Here is a 22,942-nt window from a genome sequence, read left to right on the forward strand (position 1 = left end):
GAATGTGACACCTGGTGTTGACAGCCCTGTTTCCATATTGTGCCTATCTGGTCTGAGGCTCAGGGAATTCTTAGAATTTCCTAAGCCACAGACTTCCTGCTGTTGGTATCCACCAATGGCTCTCAACCAGGGTAATTGTGTCCTCCATGGGTGTCTGAGAGTGTCTGGAAACATTTTTAGTTGTTAAAATTTAAGGATGCTACTAGTGTCTCTGTAGTAGATGATACCAAATACCTAATGATGTGTAAGACAATCCCCCAAACAGGACTTGCCTGGTTGGCAGTGCCAGTAGTGCTAGACTTGCAAAGTTGTCAGGTAGACTCATTATCATAGACCAACTGTAAGACAGAGCATCATATCCCCAGGTTGATTCTGAGTTTCTCCCTATGTGAAAGCCGGTATTAATAGTAACAGTGGCACCTCTCCTTCCTTGTCCTCCTCCTTTCTCTTCTTCCTCCTCTTCCTCCACTTCTACCTCCTCTTCCTCCTCCTCTTCCTGCTTTTCTTCCTTCTCCTTCTCCCCCTCCTTCCCCACCCCACTCTTCTCTCTTCTCACTCCCCATTCTTTTTCCTGCTTTCTTCTTCTCTGGCAGCAGTTAGCCTTTTTGAGAGCCAGGCTCTACAAAAGTTTGATTTTATTTTTATCATCTTTACTTACTGTGAAAAGGGGGGGGGGGCGGTTATCTATTCTCACAGATAAGAAATTGATTGGAGTTTAAAGAAGGTAAGGAACTTCCTCAAAGTGGAAGTTAAATTCACATCTGTCTACCTTCCACGTCTGACTGTGTGTGTGTGTGTGTGTGTGTGTGTGTGTGTGTGTGTTGGAAAGAATGTCTAAGTCACAAGAGCCAACATTTCCTATTAGCCAACATTTACTAATAGCTGTTCAGTATTATACACAGCTGCTTGTATATGTGTTTTAATTTTAATCATTCTTCTGAATTGGTTTAGATTTGTGTGTTTTCTTTTATATATGCCACGCAGTGTGGTAAGACCTGTAACTCGCTGGTATGTCAGACCTGATGTGCAGAAAGTTTCCCTTTGTCATCAAGTTGCTTTTGAGATAACTTTAGAATGTGGCTCTCATGGCTAAGGCATAAGGTACTTTCAGCACTGAGGAAGGGATTCTACTTTCCCACTCTAGTTCAACAGACTGTCTTGATTTATGAATTTGCTTCCAAATTCATGCATTTCAAAATAATAAATAAGACAATTAATTAATTAAGGATGTTTGCAAATTCTCTAACCAGGTTACTAGGATTTTTTTCCATCTTGGATTCACTCCAAACTCCTATGCAAAAACCTGCTGCTTGGATGTGGCTCCAGATTTAAAGCTCCAGTGTAGTCCTGAGGAGAGAGGCAAGTGAACCCTTTGCCTCTTTCAGGGAAATACTGGAGCAGCTGGGTACAAAGAAATGGTCTAGCATTTAAAGTCCTTGCTTGGGAAAATTACTTGTCTGTGAGGGGTCGTGCTAGCTTTTCTCCTTTTAACTCCATGTGATCCACACACATTTACTCAATTTAAGGAGTATTCTTGATTTCTATGTTACCAGTTAACATTTCAACATGTGTAATTAAAAAAAATTATACAGAAATGTAGAGAAATTTGGAAGTCTTTTGCAACCAGTTTGATTCTAGGAGATGGGCATTTCTATCTTTTGTTGAGCTGCTGAGCAGGTTTCCTTGTGAACATATCAGAGTTGGAGCAGCTCCTTATAATTTGTTATCAGAAACTTAAATGTTTGTTGTAGATTTGTTTTTTAGAATACATTTGAGCCAAATAGGGCTGCTTACTTTTGTTAAATTTAAAGATTCATAATGGGGGCTGGAGAGATGGCTCAGCAGTTAAGAACACTGACTGTTCTTACAGAAGACCAGGGTTCGAATCCTAGCACCCATATGGCAGCTAACAACTGTCTGTAACTCCAGTCCCAGGGAATCCGACAGCCTCGTCTCTCCTCCGCAGGCATTGCACGACATGGGTGCACTTACTTACATGCAGGCATAACGCTCATACGCATAAAATAAAAAATTAAAAACTAGATTCATAATTTTTTTGACCTTTTGTGAGACATAGAAATCTATATATGTTATGTTGTTGGAACTATAGTAAAAGAAATTTAAGATGATGGAGTTTGTGAAAATCCAGGCAGATGTAGAACTTAGAGTGTGGTTAGGTGAGTGTGTAAGGAGTGTTCAGCAGGTGCAGTTCATGGATTCACCTGACTTCCATCTTTAACACAACATCTCCTCACATAAGCTTTCTTCTCTAACAAACTTTTCCTCTGGCCATTGCCTGCTTTGCCATTTATGGTCTATGTTTCTCTAGAAACATAGTTTCTGTAACTTCTGTGTACTGTTCATAGTTTCTCTGAATTCTCCTTCTGCCTCCTCAGAACTTGAGCCTGCCCTGTGTCCCCATTCTATGTTGTGATCTTTCCCAAGACCTCTCTCAAGCCCAGCTTCTTTTGCCCACAGAGAACGATTGACTAGCCCACTTTACCCTCTTGAAAACAGAATTTCTTGGCATGAACTTCTAACCAGTAATTCAGATTCTTAATTTGAAAGGTACTACATTGGAATGTTTTGGAAGCGTTTCCTTGGGCAAAGTATCAGAACAATCTCCAGAATAATGGGAAGCAGGAAACAATGGGCTGTGCACTACTTACCGGCAGTCTAGATGGGTGCCTTTTGGCCAGAAAGTTAGAGTCCCATTTAGGAGAGCAAGGCTCCTCGGACTCTGTTTTTGTCAAGTTAGACAGTTTGCAAGTGAGGTTAACAAACTTAATAAGAATTCCTATCAAGGGAAATTCATATTACCTGCTCTTAGATTTAAAGACCAGTGGGAAATAAGTAGTGGGAAACTAGTGACTGAGGCTGATTGTGAGTTGTGAGTGTGTCTGCATTGTTATGTCTTTTTAATGCAGTTTTTCTAACATTCTCCATGTGTGTTGAGTCATTGTGCTATAGATACTGATAGAAATTAACCTTAATTTCTATATAGGTCTGCTTAATATTTTTCTTTAGACCAAGTTCATTTTCCTAGGCTCATGGTTTTACCCCTTGGGGCTAGCTTTTGACTGCATTCTTCATGGGGTTGTTCTGGGTGTTTTTGTCATACAGAGCCCTCTCATGAGTGGCTGAACCTTTACCATATCCATTTTTCTCCCATTAAACACTGAGGATTAGCTGTTGAATGTGAAATGTCAAAGATATGGGGATGAGGTTTCCCAGTCTTCCTCTCCTATGGGAATGTAGAGCTCTTTGGTCTTTCCAGCAATTGCTATGTTTCTTTAAATAATAATCTAATTTGTATATTTTGCATTTTGAGAGGCAGCACAATGCTTGCTGCTCTCCCTTTTGGTTATTGATACACTCCCTGTTATTTTGATCTGAAAATTGAGGAGAAGATGCACTGCCCAACACTGCTTCATAAATAAAGGAAGAATTAGAATTACCTGTATCATTTACCTCAATGCAGCTGGTTCCTGTGCATACAGGCTTCTGGACTGGCCCGTGCTCAGAGACCACTTTTAGTGGTACATGAATGTACATTGCCTTTTTAAATTAATAGAAAATTGCCTAGCATTTAAAGTCTGAGGACAGTGGGCCATTCTGTGGTCTACTTAGTTTCTTCCTTCTGATGGTATTAACTGATACCAAGTATAATATAAAACCTTTGGTGTCTTGAATTTTTTTCTTGGTGTTCTGATAAGTAAATAAGATTAAATAGTACTTTAAAGCATAAAGCTTAGTTGTCTTTCATTTTAGGGATTGCTATGGAATCTGTTAAGGGCTATTCTTTCTATTCTGTTGGTCAACTCAGTGTTGCCTTTTCCTCCCCTTCCTGCCTCCCTGCCTCCTTCCCTCCCTCTCTTCCCCTCTCCCTCCCTCCCTCTCTCCCTCCCAACATTACCTCTTTTTTTTTCAGTACTGTGCAATACCTTTCTTCTTTTCTTTTTTTCAACCTAAGAGCTAGAAAGCAGTGACTTACAAATTTTGTGCAGAGGCAAAGTGATCAAATATGAACAACAGAATGAGGAGAAGTACACACTAGAGACTGGGGTAGAAAGTGTTTGGAACACACCCATCCTTGTCTCTCTCCCATAAAAAGTAACAATGATTAACCCAAACTGAAAGTAGGACACCGGTAGATACTGACAAGTCATTGTTCTATTCAAGGGCCTCCTCACAGTTCATCGGAGACAAAAATCCTTTATACTTCCTGAGATGCCTACTGAAAGTGTGTATTTTGGAAAAGATCATTAAAGTTGATCAATAAACGTCTTCTTGGGGCTCAAGTTATAGACAAAATTGAGTAGACTGATCATCTTTAATTTTACATTTTCACTTCTTAATTCAGCAAATATTGAATTACAGTGTTCTAGGCTCCACATGTACAGCAGTGGTTAAAACAGAATTTCACACTGTGGAGTGGTTTTTTTTCTTTATTTTTGTATTCGAAATTTTCCAAATCCCAGATTCAGCCTCCTCATTCAGTGGTACCATAGTTTTCTATTTGTTTTTTTCTGTTTCCAGAATGAACTTGGTAACATCTCTAAAGTACATTGAGCCTCTCAGAAGTGATGTTACCCCCTCCACAACACACACACACCTTTTTTTTTAAAAAAAAAAAAAAAGCAAAAAAGAAAAGTTTATTTGGAGGTATGACAGCAAACAGACATTCTGAGTTGATCCTGGAGTCCAAAGTGATTTACATAGCTCTACAGAGAATAGCATCTGCTGATTAGTAATCAAGTGGTGTTTTTAAAAATAGTTTTGATGGAAAACAGATGGATAAATAAGTATGTCCGCTCCACCCATAATTTATCCCTGACCACACAGACACTTCTTTTTGTGTCCTGGCCATATTCATACTTGCCACCCAGAGTGACTTCTCCAGCCTTATTATGTGGCACCCTGTAAGGGCTAATTCATTGTTGGGGCACTGGCCAAACCACCTGGTTTGTTGCTTGCCTTCACTAAAGCATTGACCCCTTTGGAGGTCAATGTGTGAACTAGTTACTCTTCATACTGAGCTGTTCAGTAGAAAAACAGTGTTCTAGAATGGCAAGAGTCAATTTCACATTTTTTTCCTTACATTTTCTACCAGACTGCTTCCATTCATAGGTAATTGTTGATTTGAGAGATAATCATCCTCTTCATGAAAAAAACACAAGGGCAGATCTACAGAGAAGGACTTTCCCACATGGGTGGGTATTTCCCTTCATTTATGGCTATTGGTTGATGCAGTGTGCTTATTTCAAATATTTTGGCTTAGGCCTTAATCAAATAAGATGGCAAATCCTGGAGATGACTGCAACCGAAGTGACCATGGGAGTAGCTTGGGAGGTCAGTTCTAAATGCACTTTGGAGACTTGAGGGACTTATACTGGGACCTGTTGGAATCAAACCTGGTCCGTAAATTTCAATATTGAAATATTTCCAAAGAAGGTCCAAATGAAAAAGTTGTGTCTTTTAAGTTCCCTTCCTTTCTTTCTAAATTAATGAGATATAAGTTGTCAAGGAACTTTATTTTTCCAACCAGACCATCCAACCAGACCATGGCTCTACTGGCACTATGATAGATAAATGCATATACAAAGAAGAGAATTCCCCTGGAAAACTTTCATTTGAAGTCTAAGGCCACCACTGGAAATGAAGTTCTGATATTACAGTGGCTGCTGAAAATTTCTGGAAATAGTGATAATCACCCCAAATCTTGGGATTCAGTGAGGCTTAAATGAGATGTTATTTTGCTTAGAAGGCACCTGAGAGCTGTTGATAGGCCCATAGTGCTATTCTTATTAACTTTAAGGATAAAGGAAATAATTTCTACTTAAAAGATTCCAGACTTGAGCTGAGAGTGGTGTCAGTATAGAATTTTTTAACAGCCAGATCTGCCTGAACTCTGTTGTTTGCATGTTACATAGTTGTTTCAAGTCAGATCAAAAGTCACAGAGCAGTTTGATTTCATATGACTTTGCTACATTTAAAATCCTTTAAAAGTCATTGTGAGTTATTTAAAAGTAAGAAGTTTTCTTCTTGGCTCTGAGTAAATTCCCTCTGTGGGGCATAATTGAATGGCATTGAGTATAACAAAAATTGGTTAGTGGCTTTTTAAAAAAATGCTTTCAAGTTTAAAAGAGCAAAAGGATGACTCAACCTCTTGCTGATCACTAGGCGTTCTGCTGTCTTTGAGTCTATGGAGTCGTGAGTTTGCCATACAGTGACTACGTGTGAGTCTCTTTGGTCTAGCAGGAAATAAGCATCTATAACAGAAGCTCTCTGTATTGGCTTTTAGTGGGCTCAAAGGAAAAGAAATAATACCTGGTCTTGAGGAAATTAGATATACATAAAAATGGTTTATTTTAGTTCATCGTTCTGCAGATTACAGACTGGAAACAAGTGGCTCCATTACTTGGGCTCCCTGGCTAGGGTAGCACATCATGGTGGAGCATGGGCAGATTGCTTACTTCAGAAGCCAGAAAACAGGAAAAAAAGATCAGAGGTTTTCCACATCACCTTTGGAGGGGGCACCCCTCCCTACACTGATGTAGGGACCTCTGAGACAGCCCTGTCATCTAAGGGCTCTACCACGTCCCAGGAGCATTACCCTGGGGAGGCCAGTCCTTAACACATAGGCCTTTGGGATTCACTCATCCAAGATATAGCATTTGTCAAATATTTAATATTATCTGTGTTTATTGCTTCCTGAGAATTTTTAATTAACTTTTTTTATTCATTTTTTTCATACAATATATTTTGACCAAACTTAGATCTCCTCTCTTATCTGTACCTCTTTTATTTTATTTTTTTAATTTTATTTATTATTTTTATTTTATGTGTATGCATGTATTGCCTGCGTGTTGGTAAGTGCACCTCTGTTGTGCAGTGCCTGCGGAGGTCAGAAGAGACTGTCAGATCCCCTGGGACTGGAGTTATGGGCACTTGTTAACTGCCATGTGGGTACTGGGATTCGAACCCAGGTCTTCTGCAAGAACAACCAGAGACATCTCTCCAGCCCCATCTGCACCTCTTTTATAAGTCCCCACCAAATTTCATGTATTCCATCATATATATTAAAGCCCATCACATCAAATTTGGGTCCCCAGGGGCTGGAGAGATGGTTCAGCAGTTAAGAGCACTGACTGCTCTCCCAGAAGTCTCAGATTCAGTTTCTAGCACCCATATGGTGGCTAACAGCCATCCCTAACTCCAGTTCAAGGGGACCATGCCCTGGGTCTGATGCCCTCTTCTGTCCTCTGCAGGCTTTGCACAACATGCTGCACTTACATTCATGCATGCAAAACACTTATACACATAAAATATAAGTAAATAAGTAAATAAATAAATGCTTTTAAAAATTGGATCCTCATATGTCCTTTGGTGTGGATCCATCCACTGGAGCCTATCTAGTGTCACACCCTTAAAGAAAACTGATTCTCTTTCTCCTAGCAGTTATCAGTTGCCAATAGTTCCTCAACTAAGTTCATAGCTTCTTACCCACTTGCCCATTTCTCTGCTGGAATTTTGTCTGACTTGAGCTTGTGTGGATCTTGTGCATACTGTTACCATTGCTGTGAGTTCATATGAGTAACTTCCCAACTGTCAGAAAACTGTTTCCTGTGGTCATGTACCACCTCTGGATCTTAAAATCTTTCCACCCCCTCTTCTGCAATGATCCCTGAGCCCTGGGTGGCAGAGGTTTGATATAGATGTCCTATTCAGAGAGCTTCCTAAGGATTTTATGCAGTATTTCTAGAACCAGAGAGTCTGAAATTATCCTTTGTAATAACCTTTGGCCCAATGAAAGAACAAAGAAAAGGGTCCTGTAAGTGTCGTGCCTCCAGTCACAGGGCATGTGATCTTGAATTAGGTCTCAGTCTCTCTCTCTCTCTCTCTCTCTCTCTCTCTCTCTCTCTCTCTCTCTCTCTCCTTTTCCCATTTTTGTAAATTGTCATGATCTGGCTGATTTAAGAGTCTCTTTATCTGAACACTCATTTTGTGGGTTGATTCATCTAATTAATTTTTACGAGTATCAACAGCAACAACAAACAAGCAAACAAGGCACATTGCTCCTGGGAGATTTAAATGCATTTGGAAAAGAAAATTAGCAACAACAGAAAAGATTATAAACACCTTAGATTAGACTCAGATTGGGTTGGTTTCCCTATGACTGATGGTTCTGACTATTGAAAGAGAAAGCCAGCCACTGAGTTTTAAACTGAAATAGACAAACCTACCTACAGTGGCCTCTCAGCTGTTTCTGTTTAGTGTGGATATCTAATGTAGCTGAAAACTACTGCTGATTTTTATTAAGTAGGAGTCTGGAACTTCCCCTTCTAATGATAGAAAAGCATATTTTCAATTAAAGGAAAACTGCCAAAGTTCTGAAATCCATTTATTTTATTATTACTCAGCTTGACCCTAGAAATGGGAGATCAAGCAAACTGGATAGGTTTGACAGTTCTAAGGTCACAAGTTCAATTTCCTCACAAGTTGTTTCTAGATCTAATTCATTGCAAATCATATAACCCTTCACCTTTTGCTAAAGACTCTTTTTGTGGAATTGTGTATTACATTGGGGTCATCCTAATCATGTTGAGGCTGGGAAAATGACAGCTAAGTCATGTCAGGCAGAGGGATTCCAGAGAGCAAGGCTGGAAGCAGCATGTGGGCTTTCCGAGGAGGGATGTGGTATAGCTTTCCACAGTTGAGTCTCGGTGTGCTGGAGTCAGCCTATACCAGCGTGTTACACTCAGGAATTCTGGAAGATGATTTGTACACCATTGCTACCATGTTGGGCTTATTCATAAGGACTGGCAAAGGATTCAATTGGGACTATTTACTCTAACAGTCAATTGTTAAACACTCACCAACACAGAATTGAATAAAGACCAGTTAACTTTGGGGAAAAAAAAAGCTCTGTGGCCATTCATGTCTTTACTTTTTAGAAATAAAATTTGCCAAACACTACAGTTATATTTTTTAAAAGTCAACTGTTTCTAGAACTGAGAAATTGGTATTACATGGTCATTCAGACACCAAGACATCAGAAATGGTTTATGTAACTAGCAGCGGTTTCTAATTTCCATGAACACATTTGTTTAAATGCATTGTTTCTTGTTCAGAGTTTGTCTGTGTTCTTTCTGTGGGCAGTGTACAAGGCTCACCTGGCTATCTGGTTGTGTCCACTGTGCAGAATCATATAGCACAAGGAGTCCCATGAGTTTATAGTGCCAAACGTTCAGGAAGGATGTGAGGATCTTATTTATTTTAAGTAACTAAAACAAACTGAGCTTGGACAGTGTGCCTTAAAATGAAGACTCCATTTTTTTGTTTGTTTGCTTTTGAAATAGTCCAAACTTTGGAAGCTGAAGTTAACGATGTAAACTCATAAAGGCCTATATGTGTGGCTTTGGGAAAGTCTTCCTATTTCTGTTGTAAATTAAGTGAATAAAATGTGTGAATGTGAACATGGACTATATATATGCATGCAATATCTACCTGCAAATGAGGTGTTCTGTTTATTTTTTTTTAATCTTTTGAGATGGGGTTTCACATAATACAGACTGACCTCAAACTCGCAACACAGCTAAGGTTGCGCTTGTATTCCTGATCCCTCTGTCTCTGCCTCCCAAGTATGGGGATTATAAGTTTGTACCACCATACCTGGTTCCAGGTGATTTTTCATATAAATTTTCTCTTTTCTTTTCTTTCTTTTTTTTTTTTTGAAAAGGGCATGGTGGCTCTTGTCAACAGTGTCACCAAAGGTATAGTGAGAGAAAAGTGAGAATTACGTTGTACCAGTTTTGAGTGTTTCCTTGAGGGTATAGTTTAAGGTACACTTCTAAGAGAAGTTCTTCTTGGAATATTTGATATAAAACAAAAACATCCAGAGAGAGAGAGAGAGAGAGAGAGAGAGAGAGAGAGAGAGAGAGAAAGAGAGAGAGAGAAGAGTAGTAAACAGTGGAGACGCTGAGTTAATACAGCTGTTTTCTTCGTAATGAAAAGAGAAGCAAATTGATTGATTCTTTGGCTTGTAAAACCTAATCTGAATCAAATGTGTCATCCTGCTCTACCAACTGACAATTCTTTGATTTATCTTCATATGAGCAGTACTGATACAAGATTTGCAAGAAATCAACCAGTGAGCTTTGGGTTTCTAGGACAGATAGGCTGGAGATGACCTGTACTCCAGCGATCTCTGTACACTGCCTGTGTGAAGCAAAGGAGTGCATTACACTACATGAACGTGTAATGTCGTCTGTGCTCTGTGTCACCATTCCTCCCATAGAGAATGTGTCTGTAATCAGTTCTTATTTTATGTCATATTCATCTGCATTTGCAGTATTTCAAAGACTAGTCTGAAACATCTTGGCACAGATGGGAAAAGCAGTTACTTATAAGTTCCAGAACTACAAACAGATCAGGCATCTGATATTAATAAATAGCTTGGTGGGGGGAGGATTAAAAATAAGATTATTTATTTAGAAAGTTGAAAGTCTGCACTTGTGATTATTATTCTGTTCTTGAAAGGAAATAGGTGCTGGGTTTTGTGGGGTTTTTTTGTTTGTTTGTTTTTTCTCCCATCCTCCCATTTCCCCCTCCCCCTTTCTCATGTTTTGAATTAAAATCTAAAGACAGACTGGAAGGCTGTGTGTGTGTGTGTGTGTGTGTGTGTGTGTGTGTGTGTATAAAACTACAAGAAGGATGTGGTAATTCACAGAGTGGTTTGTGATCTCAGACACAGTGGTGTCAGGGACTGAAGACCAAAGGAGAATCATCAGCTTCCAATGGGTTTCCTTGAAGTCCCTCACCCTTGTAGTGTATCACAGATAATAGCTTATCATGGATAATTACATTTTTACAAACGGCAGAGAAAATCATTTTGACATGCACGTAGTATTTTCTAGCCAGGGCAGCTTTTCAGTCTTTCATAGCTTTCATGCATCAAAGTTCATGCTTTCTTTGTTTATTTTAAAATACTATCATTAATAATAGGTTTGTTCTGTGACCAGCCTCCAAGCAGAAGATACCGAGGAAGACTACTTTCTTTTTTTTCCTGTTGCCTGAAGGCAAACATTTGATACCTTTGTAAAACTTAGTACTCCTTATGTTTTTGATTAAGGAAGTTATGGCAACCAAATTTTCATGGAGATTTTTAAGAGCTTTGGTCATTTTTCAGATTATTGCTATATGTAATAGAATGAATTGTGTTTAGTGGCAAATCACTGAAAAGTAAAAAAATAAAATAGGGCAAAGAGTCAGAGGAGAAAGGCTGTCATTGATTTCTTTGCCACTGCTATTCAGTGAAGAGAGTTTTGTTAGCTGAACCTAAAATTGGTCTGTCTTCCACCCACACTTTTTCAGCCCTTCACCTGCATCCAAGTTCCAAGGAGCAACAATAAAACAAATAAGTAAATAAAAAATCAGGGGACCATAATCTTTCCTTAACCCTTTCTGGTCAGATTCAGTGCTTCATTTTGAAAATGAAGCTGACTCCCCCGAGGCCTTTGAAACTTTAATAATGCACAATAAATAAATTCTATCTAATAACTCAACAGTTTCATTTGGCGCCATCATCTTCTAGATGTAGTGCAACTGTGGAAACATAAATACTTGCAGGCTTCGAAAGCCCAGTTTCTATTTGCTAAATAAACTTGGCTGGCTTTAAATTCCGCTGTGTACAGTCATTAATACAATCCATTTTGACAGCATTTAATTAAAGTGCTTTTCTCTATTAAATTCATTAAAAGTTCTCCCCCCTCTCCCCATTGTATAACTGCTTTCCAGATGCTGAGAGGCACAGGGCTGTCAGCCTCCCTTTAAAGTACTTCCCGTTTCTCTTTGTAAAGTGTATTATGCTCCATTTAGGAACTGTTAAATATGGCTTAGAAAGGACATTCTCTCTATCCCTTCAGCGATTTCTTAGAAAACAAATGTTAGTTTAACTATGTGAACAAGTACCTCCCATCTCCATACTTTTCCTACATTGGGTCAGAGCTACTAGGCATTTAAACTGGGATACTGAAGAGGCCATTTCCATGTCAGGCTTGGGGAATTTGCATTGGTTCTAAGCAGGGTACTTGGCTTGAATATTTGCCTGTGGATTCAGGGAGAGTGAGCATAGCTGTCCAGTATTAATAGATTATTGACAGTTTAATGTCTTGGCACCTACTTAGCCAATGAAGTATAATAACCAGGAAGCTGTCTGATATGAAAGCAGTCAATAGCATTTTCAATCAAAACCTTTCAGTTAATTGCTGGTTGACCTTAGAGATTTCCTTTAGGCAATACCATTCTTATTTCAGAGTGACAGAACTATATTGATTTGTGGAGTTTATTCAGAGATGATTATTTAATATCCATTGCTGCAGTGTATGTGGTAAATTTTGCTCTCTCTGCATCTGCCATATGAATTGCCTTTTTGGCCGTGTCCTTCACAAATACTCTTTTTACCAGCTCTACTTTAAAAATATTTCATTAAATCTGTTCTCTTCTCAGAAATAGGAAGTTGGGATTCTTGAAGGCACACATGATCTAGTGTTTTAAGACAATAATGGAGTTTTGATAGAATTCTTTGCTCAGTCTGGAGTTAAAATTCCAACAGAGAGCCTGACAATGCTAAAAACTATATTCTTGGGGAGGGTAACTATATAAGACCTTAAAATCGTTGTACCTTAAAACAAAAGTGTTCTTTAATGCCCAAACGCCTTTTGCTTTCTGTAAGTGAGGTAGCTTATGTTTGGTTTCTAGAATTTCTAGGCTTAGCTTCCATGATTTATTTAGTTTTAGTTGAATATTTAAAAAAACAGATTTTGATAAAATATAAATAAGCTACAAAGCAGTCAAAAATCAGTAAAGACAGTTTATTTTGAACCATTTGCTCACTTTGAAATGTGTGGTGTTGAAGCTGTAGAGGCTAAATGAAAGTGAAGGCAAAAAATACGTACTTATGAATTAATTTTGTTACTTTTTCTTTGTTTCAAGGAGAGTAGCTTCATTCTACTCCAAGGAAAAGCATTTTGCCATTTAATATTTGTTCTGGAGAAGACATTCAGTGCTTTTCCACAGTATTTTGCAGATGGGCAACATTATCACATATATCACTTGGTTGGGGTCAGCACCATCTCAGGAGGCATTGGGATACGTAGGATCCCTTAAAAAGTACTTCTAGCTTTTATAGTCTTTTTGTTCAGGATTCCCTTTCTTTGACTTCTGTGGATTCTCCAGGTTTTATTTGTTGCTTACTGCTTGCCTCCAGCAATGTTTCTTGTCATAGAAGCTGTTGGCTGCAGGCCTTTTGAGCTCCATTGAGAGCTCATGTTCCTGTAGCGTGGGGAGGGGCAAGAGAAGCAATGAATGGACATGCCAGTTTTGAACTTTGAGTACAGCAATACCCTAAGTGACACCTTGAGAGTCAGAACTTCCAGTCTGATAATTGTGGGAATTAAAGAACTGTGTAGACTATGTAGAATGTATGTGTGTATGTAAGAAGTTATTATAAACTATTTTAATTCAGCTCTTTTTAAGAATAAAGGTATTTTTAATGAGTAGGCCCATGTGGCCTTCCTACTGTCTTTACTTAAGAGCTATTAGATGTGCTTCAAAGTTTAGTAATGAGAATTTTGGCTTATTTAATATGGCTGTTACTACTACAGAAGTATTCTGGGCATTCTTTTTTTTTCTCTTAAAGACATGGAACATTTCACAAATTTGCATGCCATGCTCACACAGGGGCCATGCTAATCTTCTCTGTATCATTCCAACTTTAGCATATAAGCTTCCACTGGGCATTCTGTTATAAATTTCAACTATTTATGAAATGAAGGCACAGTGTCTTATCATATGACGTGATACGTATATAGAATAGATAACAATAAAACAGCATGTGAGGACAGAGAAAAGCCACAATAACATTGTCTGAGCCCCAAACATGATCAGTTGAAGAACCCAGAAGGCTCCCAGTAATGGCCCTGTCCTGGGTCCCTTTCTGGATCTTTCCAAAAAAGTGACAGCAGAGCAAAGACACAGAGGTGGGGAGGGTTCAGACCACTGGAGTGCAGCTGGTGCACAGCCGGCAAGGCAAGGGCGGAGGAGCAAGAACTGGGCAAATGTACAAGTCAAGTGACAGTCTTCTGGGACACTCAAGAGACTTTGACCTGTCTTCCAGCTGCTGAAAGCCTTTGACAAGATGTTCTGTGGGTTGTGCCTGCTAGGAGGAAGTGACAGTAATGCAGGCAAGAGATTATAAGTACCTGAGTGACACTGTGGGAGTCTATATGGAAAGAGGAACCTTTGTCCAAGAGCTATTTAGAAGGAATCATCTTCAGCACTTGGGATGGGCTAGATGTTGACTTTAAGATGAGGAAAACAGTGAGAACCCTGTGATCGTGACTGGGGCAACTAAGGGGTTGGTCTTGGAACACCAATCAAGAGCGTTAATGATTAATTTCCTCCTAATGTCATTTGTAAGTATATTTGTTTTGTACTGAATTCTCAGCTATTAAATTAAATCCGCCCTTAGGCAAATTCACATTTGAAAGTATAATCAGTCAACAGTTCCAGCTTCTGAGGATGACCTGCATGGGGTAAGCAAATGTGCTCAGAAAAGCTGAGGGGATATGGCATGGAGACAAAATGGACTTACTTTGTGACTCCAAGTAGATAAGGATGCTAAGTAATGGGCCTCATGGGAGCATCATAGTCATCTACAGCTCAGAGATGGGAATCTTTCTTGTGGGAAAAGGAACTCCAGTCCAGTTACTTTGCCCCAGGGAATTAGGAACTGAGAATTTTCTTCCCAGCAGCCACCCTTGGCACCCTGGGGAAAGGAGATTTGTTTTCTTGACTCATTTTTCATGGGCAAATAAGAGTCCCTGGTCCTACTGACTCTTCACCTCTTACTGGGTATATCTGTCACCAAATTGAGAAGAAAATGTAACAGAATACCTTGTTTCAGTTGGTATGATCATTAATGTGGACAATGTAAAACCAGTATCCCCATATGAGTGACAAGTGATTTAGAATTGAAAAAAATAATAATACTCCAGAATTGATGGCCTGTTAACCTTTGGGAAGTTCTACTTCACACCATTTAATTTTCCCGTATTCATTTTCTCCGGAAAGAAAACAATACCAAGGAGGCCTGTCACTGATGGAATTAAATGAAAGTTGAAAAGGCTGGTTTGATAAGGTCTCACTTGATACCTTTTATGCCCTATGCCACCAAGAATCTTAGCTGCCACTCCCCATAGCTCAGAGGCTGCTGTCTCATGCTCTGAGGAGAAACACTGCTTAGATCATTTGACTTTGTTTACCCAGTTTGGACTTCAGGGTATAATAAGCTATAATATGTCAGTGGTGTGGTAATGCTAGGTATTTAGTCCTTTACCAGAGTCACTGATTATAATGCGCTGCTTAAGATTTGCTTTCTATAAAAGGCATATTTGGACTTTTATGTGTTTGATTCACACAGTGCAGTTTTCCCAAGTCCTGTTATTAAGTGGTTACATCCAGAAAGCAAAAATATGCTGAGGTCGTATTTTATTGGTGTACATCTAATATTTTCACTAACCATAACTGTCAGATTATTCTGACTTCTGAGCGCTCCAACTGTAAAAACTAAAGAAAATGTGACCAATCATGGGTTCCTACATAGGTTCAAGTGAGGCCTCAGACACATGGTCACCCCCAAATAAAGAACTTAATCCGAATACCTGTCCTCGTAAATAATGTATATCCTTTCCTTAACAACGTAATTGACATTTGCTAGTGCCATCCCTATGTTTTGATTTCCATAAAACCCAATTTCAGAGTTCACAAATCATGTATCACAGGCATTGATGAGGAAGTGTTCATTCCAGTCACATTTTTACTTCACTTGAGAATTATTTAGCCAACTAGATTAACTGCTTCAGAGTTCCAGTGATCATAACCTGAACACCTGGCTTTTTTTTTTTTTTTTTTTTTTTTGGCCTTTGGCCACCAAGGAGCCACCATGAATTTTTAGGTTGGTTCTTTAAATACTGTTTTGAATTCCTGTTGCTCAAGTCATCCTTGCCTTTTGCCCTCCCTATTTAGTGACCCTGATTATCTTTAACTTTAAGAATTTCTTTTCTTTAGGCTGGGGCAAAAGCCACCCTTTCTCAGTTAGACCAATGAAACAAGATGTGTTGATTTAAAAATGAGGGTCTCAGAGTAACTGTCAACCAAGTCATTTCCATGTTGCTCTTGACTAATTTTAGAATAAAAATGAAAGCTTTACCAACACAGTTGATATTGCCTGTGCCATGAATCTGGTCTTCAAGAGATAGGCCTTTTCTTTGAATGTATAGGCCAAGTTTTGTGCTCTTAGAAGACATGGTAAAAGTGACAAATGTGTGGGCACAGGGAGAAAATGAATGCACATGTTTGATAGGCATGTGAAACTGGGTATGTAGACTGGGAAATGTTTTCTCTTGGGCATAAGAACACACACCCATAGCCTAGGCCATCCTAATGAATCTTTTCTCCTGAATCCTCTTATGGATTCTTTGTCATGTTTGTGGGACAGTTTTAGCTATGTTAGCCGGAAATGATCAATGAATTTGATTGTCAGGTGTTGCTGATGAGGAGAAAGGTAGAGTCACCATTAGGTTCAGTATGTAGCCAGCACTTGACCTTAATATCTAACTGGAAAAAGGATCATCTCTGCTTGTTTTGTTTTTGGTTTTTTCTTGATGTCATGAGCATGCTATGCCAGAATCATAGATGTACACATTGGTGTCTTCTCACAATGTCAGAATTTAGTTACTAGCAATAAATCACAAAATTTAACCATTTAAATGGCAGCAATTTATTATAAAATCCCTCTTGCCTTGGTAACCCAGGCTCAGCAATCTCAGGTTCTTTAATTCCAATCTTAACTACTAATATTAATGTTCATATTACATATCACACAGAACACAGTGAAGGTATCTATATGCATGTATATGGTTTATAGAATGACAAGTTAAATAAGTGTAGTCATCTTTCTCCCTCAAAATAAACTCAAAAGCTACTTGTAAAATAAAATCTCAACCCACATTTATGCAACGTGGGATAACTTAGAGTGGACATCACCTGATCTCAGACTTGGTGTCTGTTTGATTGAGCTATAATTACTCATCTTAACTTTGAGGTTTTTACTAGGTCAGCTCATCTAGTTATAGTGAAGAAGTAGTTCACTCAGCTGCCTCTTTAGTATTCATAGATTCCAGCCAATATTAATAATTATTTATTATTGGCAAAACATATTATTTAACCCAAACTATACTGAAGTTGTTGTTATGGTTGTTCTCAATTTATTACCGAAGAGGAAATGACATAAGCCAAAGGCTGTTTAAGATCCACGATTCCTCCAACGCCTGAGTTTATTTTAACAGATTATTGTGTCACAGTGTTGTTATGCTTTTATCTTTGACCAAAGTGTTTATTTTGAGAAACAATTATTAAATTGCATTAAAAACACACACACAATCTTCCAATAGAATCGTGGTTACAATATTATAGGAAACTCTGGCTAAGGCTGGAGGAAATTGAACATGAATTTCCATGTTAGACTTCCTACCATTTTGCTTGTTTGTATTGATTTCTTTTGACATGGTCTTCTTTTATTGAGCTCCGTTCTTTTCTTTCTTTCTTTTTTTTTTTTAAATCCCCTTCCTATACCTATATGTGCTAAGAGCAATTGTAAAAAGAAACCAACTTATATTAAACCTGCCTGGAGTCAGAATGTAATCTCACACCTGTAGTCTGCCATTTGTCATCACTTCATGGATACTTTTTTTTAATAACATATTTCCTGAGTTTTGACCTTAGGATACTGTATAATCCCAGAAAAGCAACAAAACTAAACCATAGTTTTTAATAAGTCTTATGTTAGGATGTGAAATTACAACCATAAGAGCCAACTCAAATAACATCATTTGAAGCTAAAAATAGTGCTGAGTTGTGTCTAAGAGAATATGTTTTGCCTGTGAAAATGTCTCTGAGTGATAAAGTCAAGAGGCAAATCAAAATGCATGTGTAGTTTCCCTGCATCCCTTCTCTGGGGCCTTTCTATATGATTAGACTCAAGTAAAGGTGCTTTCAACTGCAGACTCCAGTTTGAATTTTTTAGTAAAGAACTTGGTTATCATTAGGGGGAGGCAGGGCTATGTGTCAAGTGTGATTCATATAGTATGGAAGTTTTCAAGCTTTTTGGTCTCAAGACCCTTTTTCATCTTTACTATTGAGGACCCCATATTGTGTCAGGTATATCAATATTACTCTACTAGACTTTAACTCTTACAAATTAAGAAAATGTTTGCTAAGTTTTAAATAATTATGGAAGATATATATTTATGAAAAATATTGCTAAAACAAAATTTCCAGGTCCTCTGCAAGAGCAGCCAATGCTCTTAACTGCAGAGACATCTCTCCGGCCCCTTAATGCCTTTTTTAATGCATAACAACTGGATTCTCATCCTTGCTTCTACATTTAATGCAATCTGTAGATTTGGTTGAAGTCAATAAAGAAAATCATGCTTCAGATAGACACGTAATTAGAAGAATATGAATTATTTTAACAGGCTTTCCAGATGATTGTGAAATTCTTCTTTCATACTGTAGCAATTTACAAGTAACAGTTTTTAAAGGTTACTTGCAAAGTAGAATTGACCCCTCAAGTATATTGGTGAACCTTTCATATTTTCATACATTACTTTATTCACTGGTGTGCACTGAACTTTGAGTGGGTCTTTTACCAGTTTATAACTTTGTAGCATTATGTATTAACCACGGGAAAATATTTAAGAGCTTTTACACAGCTCTTAAAAATCTTGACAATTCATTATTTAACATTAAAAATTGTTAGTCATCACCACAAATTATTACTAGGAAATATTACTATTTATTGGGATGTTGATAAGCTTCCTGTAAGCACTTATGTTTTCCAGAATTCTAATCTTTACATGGAAGATCATCAGCAATACACAATGTCAAATATTTTCCTTTAAGTGACAGGCTTAACTTCATTTTGTGTGTATATGTGTTTATGTGTGGTATACATGTGTGTGTACCCATCTGTGCTCATGGAAACAGTAGGAGTTGACATTGGGTGTCTTCTATCATTTCCCACCTTATTTTTTCAGACAGTTTCTCACTGAACCTAGAGCTCACTATTTCCACTACAGTTAACTGGGCAGCAAGCTCCTAGGATCTGCCTGTCTCTGCCTACCCAGCGCTACAGTTACAGCCGTGCCCAGCTTTTATGTGAGTGAGTGTGTGCTGGGGATTCAAACTTGAATCCTCATGTTTGTGCAGCAAAGAGTTTACCCACTGAGCCATCTATCTCCTAGCTCTTAATGTCATTTTTTAAGGAAACATATACACAAAGCTGAATAAGCATAGTACATCTGTTAATTGATCTTTCAAGTAAACTTAAATATGATGTTCTATGACAGAGGAGGCTTCACAGCCTCAACTCAAGCAGTTGTAATTCAAACCTCCTCCTTAGAAAACTGGTATGGGAAGAGTCTTTCTCAAGACCACTGCATGACTTTGATATGCCACAGCAGAGTTTTGTGTTGACTTTCTCATTTCCTCACACAGAATATTAAAAAGAGATAGATAAGGCACCACAAGTGTTGAGATTAAATATGATTAATAACATTTTAGTATGAATCATCAGAGACATTGTTACATGAAAGTAGTGTCATTGTGACTATGAACTTGCAGATGTGAGCTGGCAGTGGTGAGGAGTTGCTGCCTCTGTGAGGTCAGTTTGGGGCCACTGTCTTAACTGCCATAGGCCCAGTGTTTCCCCACCTGTGTCTTTGTGCCATCAGTATACATTTTAACACAATAAAAGTTTTGCTATGGTTGTAGTTTTGATGTCATGTCTGTCTTTTTAAAAAATGTTATCTGTTTTTTATTTTATGTGTATGAATGTATTGCCTGCATGTATGTAAGTGCACCCATGTCATGTAGTGCCCACGGAGGTCAGGAAAGGGTGTTGAATCTCCTGGAAGAGGAGTTATAAATGGTTGTTAGCTGCCACGTGGGTGTTGGGAATCGAACCCAGGTCCTCTGCAAAAGTAGCCAGTGTTCTTAACTGTTGAACTATCTCTCTAGCCCAATGTCATGGGTGTCTTAATGCAGTTTCATAGAGGTTGGTGGGCCATACCCTGATAATGAACATGTCTCTAAGAGGATGCAAGGCTGTATGTATAGAGGTGTCGTCTTGAAAGGGATCTGGCCTTGAGAGTTAGTTCCATGTGACAAATGCTCCAGAGGTAACTTCCATGTGTCAGGTGCCACAGTAAGAAGAAATATGTATGCAGTCTATAATGAAGGAAGAAGGAGAAGCTGCCCTCTGTCCAGTTGTAGGTCTCTGAGGTGGAAGGGCCAGTTATAGGATTTGTTGTTGATTTTTTATAATAAGCATATTGATAGAAAAAAATAAGCATATTGATAGAAAAAATAAGCATATTGATAGAAAATCTTCATGTGAAGATTATGCTTTTAATCCTAAAGTCACCTCACATTTAAAAAAATGAGAATTGATTATTAAAATAGCTTTATTTATGAGCAGGCCTCTGCCATATGTGTTAGCTCACTTTATCTTAATACTATGAAGAAGATTTCCTAGATTATCAAACACAGGGGCTCAGAAAGCATAACTTACTGGTGTCTCAAGCTTTCTATACAGTTGTACTTTTGGGGTAGGCACTGATTTTAAACCAGAGCTTTGTAATTCCAAAACTTCTGCACACAACTTATACACAATTGCCATCTTATGAGTTGTCTAATGCTTCAGAATTCTTTGAAAAAAGAAAAATAGTAAAAAATTAAAAATTATATCCCTGATCTCACATACACATTGGAAGTAAATTCCTATAATTAGCACCTTTACTTATTATATTAAAAAAGAAGCCAGGTGTGGTGGCACACACCTTTAATCCCTGCACTTGGGAGGCAGAGGCAGACGGATCTTTCATTCAAAGCCAGCCTGGTCTACACAGTGAGTTCCAGGACAGCTGGGGCTATAGGGAGACCCTGTCTCAACAAGACCAAAAAAAAAAAAAAAAAAAAAAAAAAAAAAAAAAAAGGAATAATAGCAAGAAAACCAGTAACTAGTGCTAAACAGGGATAACAGCAGGTATAAAAGTAATAAAGAGAACGTAGTTAATCAGCAGACCCAGGAAGTCCCCTCACAAGGAACTGGGCATGAGATGTGCCAAACTATAGCTCACAGCCCTACAAGTGAGACAGGGATGTAATAGTTAATTCCTGTTTTTATTAAATAGTAATCATTAATGTTAGGTGCTTCCCCTATTGAATTTTTGGGCCAAAATCATTGGTCTCTACTACTTGGAGAGGGGTACTTAGGGAGTTCAGCAAAGCTGTTAAACATTCAATTGCATGATAATATATAGTAAATATTAAAATGCATGTATGCTTCTATTTGATGTGTTTTAGTTATGTATAAGGTCTTTCAACCAATTGTTCTCATTAAACATATTTTTCTCAGAACTTTTAGTTCAAGAATGCTGTTTTTTTTTTTCCAACAACTGTTTCATGTTTTATTGTCATACAAGAAGTGAAACAAAGCAAGTAAAAGACATTCAGACATTAATACAAAATAGGTGTGGACAAAAAGTGTCCTTCTGTTCTCATCTCCTGCTGTGCCTTATGCTCTGAGGCTTACTTCCTGTAAGTGTCTCTGGTCCTAGAGAGCCACATGTAGTTACCTGGGAAGCTGTTTTAACCTGTTACAGAGCTGGATTCTCAACCCTCTACAGTCACCTCCTTAATAATTTCTCATTTTTTTTTTATATAAAACGACCACAAAGTCTTGGCTTATTATCAGTAATCCAGTTCACCCCATAATGATACAGTGAATTATATACTTTCCTAAACTTAATCATTCAGGATCTTACTTCCTTCCCTGCAGGCAAGAACCATTATATTTTACACATGGCTCCCAGCTGGTTTTCATTGAGGCCTTCAAGATCTATTTGAACGCTGGAAGCCTTAAGAAGAACGCTTTATCTCCTCAGTCAGCTTTTGTCATGGTACCGTGAGGTCCTTCTGTTTCCCAGGTTTTTACTTTTTAAGGCAGAGAGGCAACACGTGTCACTATTATAATTGAGCTTTGTAACTAGTCAAGTAGGTTTAAGGCTTTATTTTGAAGTTGGCAGTGCTTTTGAATATATTTACAACTTTTATTCCTACATTGCTATTTTCATGTCCATTTATGTACATATGTGTTATATTTTAGCCCAGAGAGATTTCAGAAAATAAATAGAAAGGAACTTACCAGACTTTGAACTTCAAATTTGTTTATGTCCTACCAGTAACTTATTTATTCATCAACTCTTACTTGTTAGACCTGGGACTCCTTATTTTAAAGTGTTCTGAATTAATAGGTCCAATTGTTGTAGACATCCCACACAAGTATTTGATAAATGGATGTGTTTTCTTTCTCTGCCAACTCAAGGCTGGTTGTTTTAAACACAATTCCTTTTAGATATAAGTGTCATGGATGAAGAAGGCGGCCATCAGTTAAATGTAAATTAACTCTTCCTGTGAGTGTAGAGGTGCCAGGGCACACTTCTGGCTCTTTTCGTAATAAAGTTGCTATTTCAACACTTTGATGAGGGTCCAGTAACACATTATAAGCTGACTTTTTCTGACTTGGCATTTGGGCATATGGATATTTGCCGTGTTCTCTCAGTAGTTTCCAGCTCTAACTCTGTCTTTGGTTATAGATTAGATTACACAATCACAAGTCATTGTGAAGGATTTGCATCACCCTGGCAGTAGAATGCCAAGGCATTGCCACTCTGGTCTTGGCTCTATCTCTCCTGTCACTGCTCTTCAGCACAGGATTGTCCAACAGTTCTTTCTGAAATGATGGAAGCACCTTGCA

The 22,942-nt window shown here is 38.3% G+C and overlaps 1 protein-coding gene and 1 non-coding gene across 2 annotated transcripts in view; one reads left to right on the forward strand and one right to left on the reverse strand.

Moving 5' to 3' along the window:
• Satb2 (SATB homeobox 2) overlaps positions 1–22,942 on the forward strand; it is a 185,601-nt gene that overhangs the window by 152,846 nt on the left and 9,813 nt on the right. The window lies entirely within an intron of this gene.
• Positions 13,699–13,803, reverse strand: LOC115070436. Its single transcript, XR_003849590.1, has one exon. It is a non-coding gene; the product is annotated as a U6 spliceosomal RNA (small nuclear RNA).

Source organism: Nannospalax galili, unplaced genomic scaffold (genome assembly GCF_000622305.1).
Source record: "Nannospalax galili isolate Female #2095 unplaced genomic scaffold, S.galili_v1.0 scaffold610, whole genome shotgun sequence".
NCBI lineage: Eukaryota > Metazoa > Chordata > Mammalia > Rodentia > Spalacidae > Nannospalax > Nannospalax galili.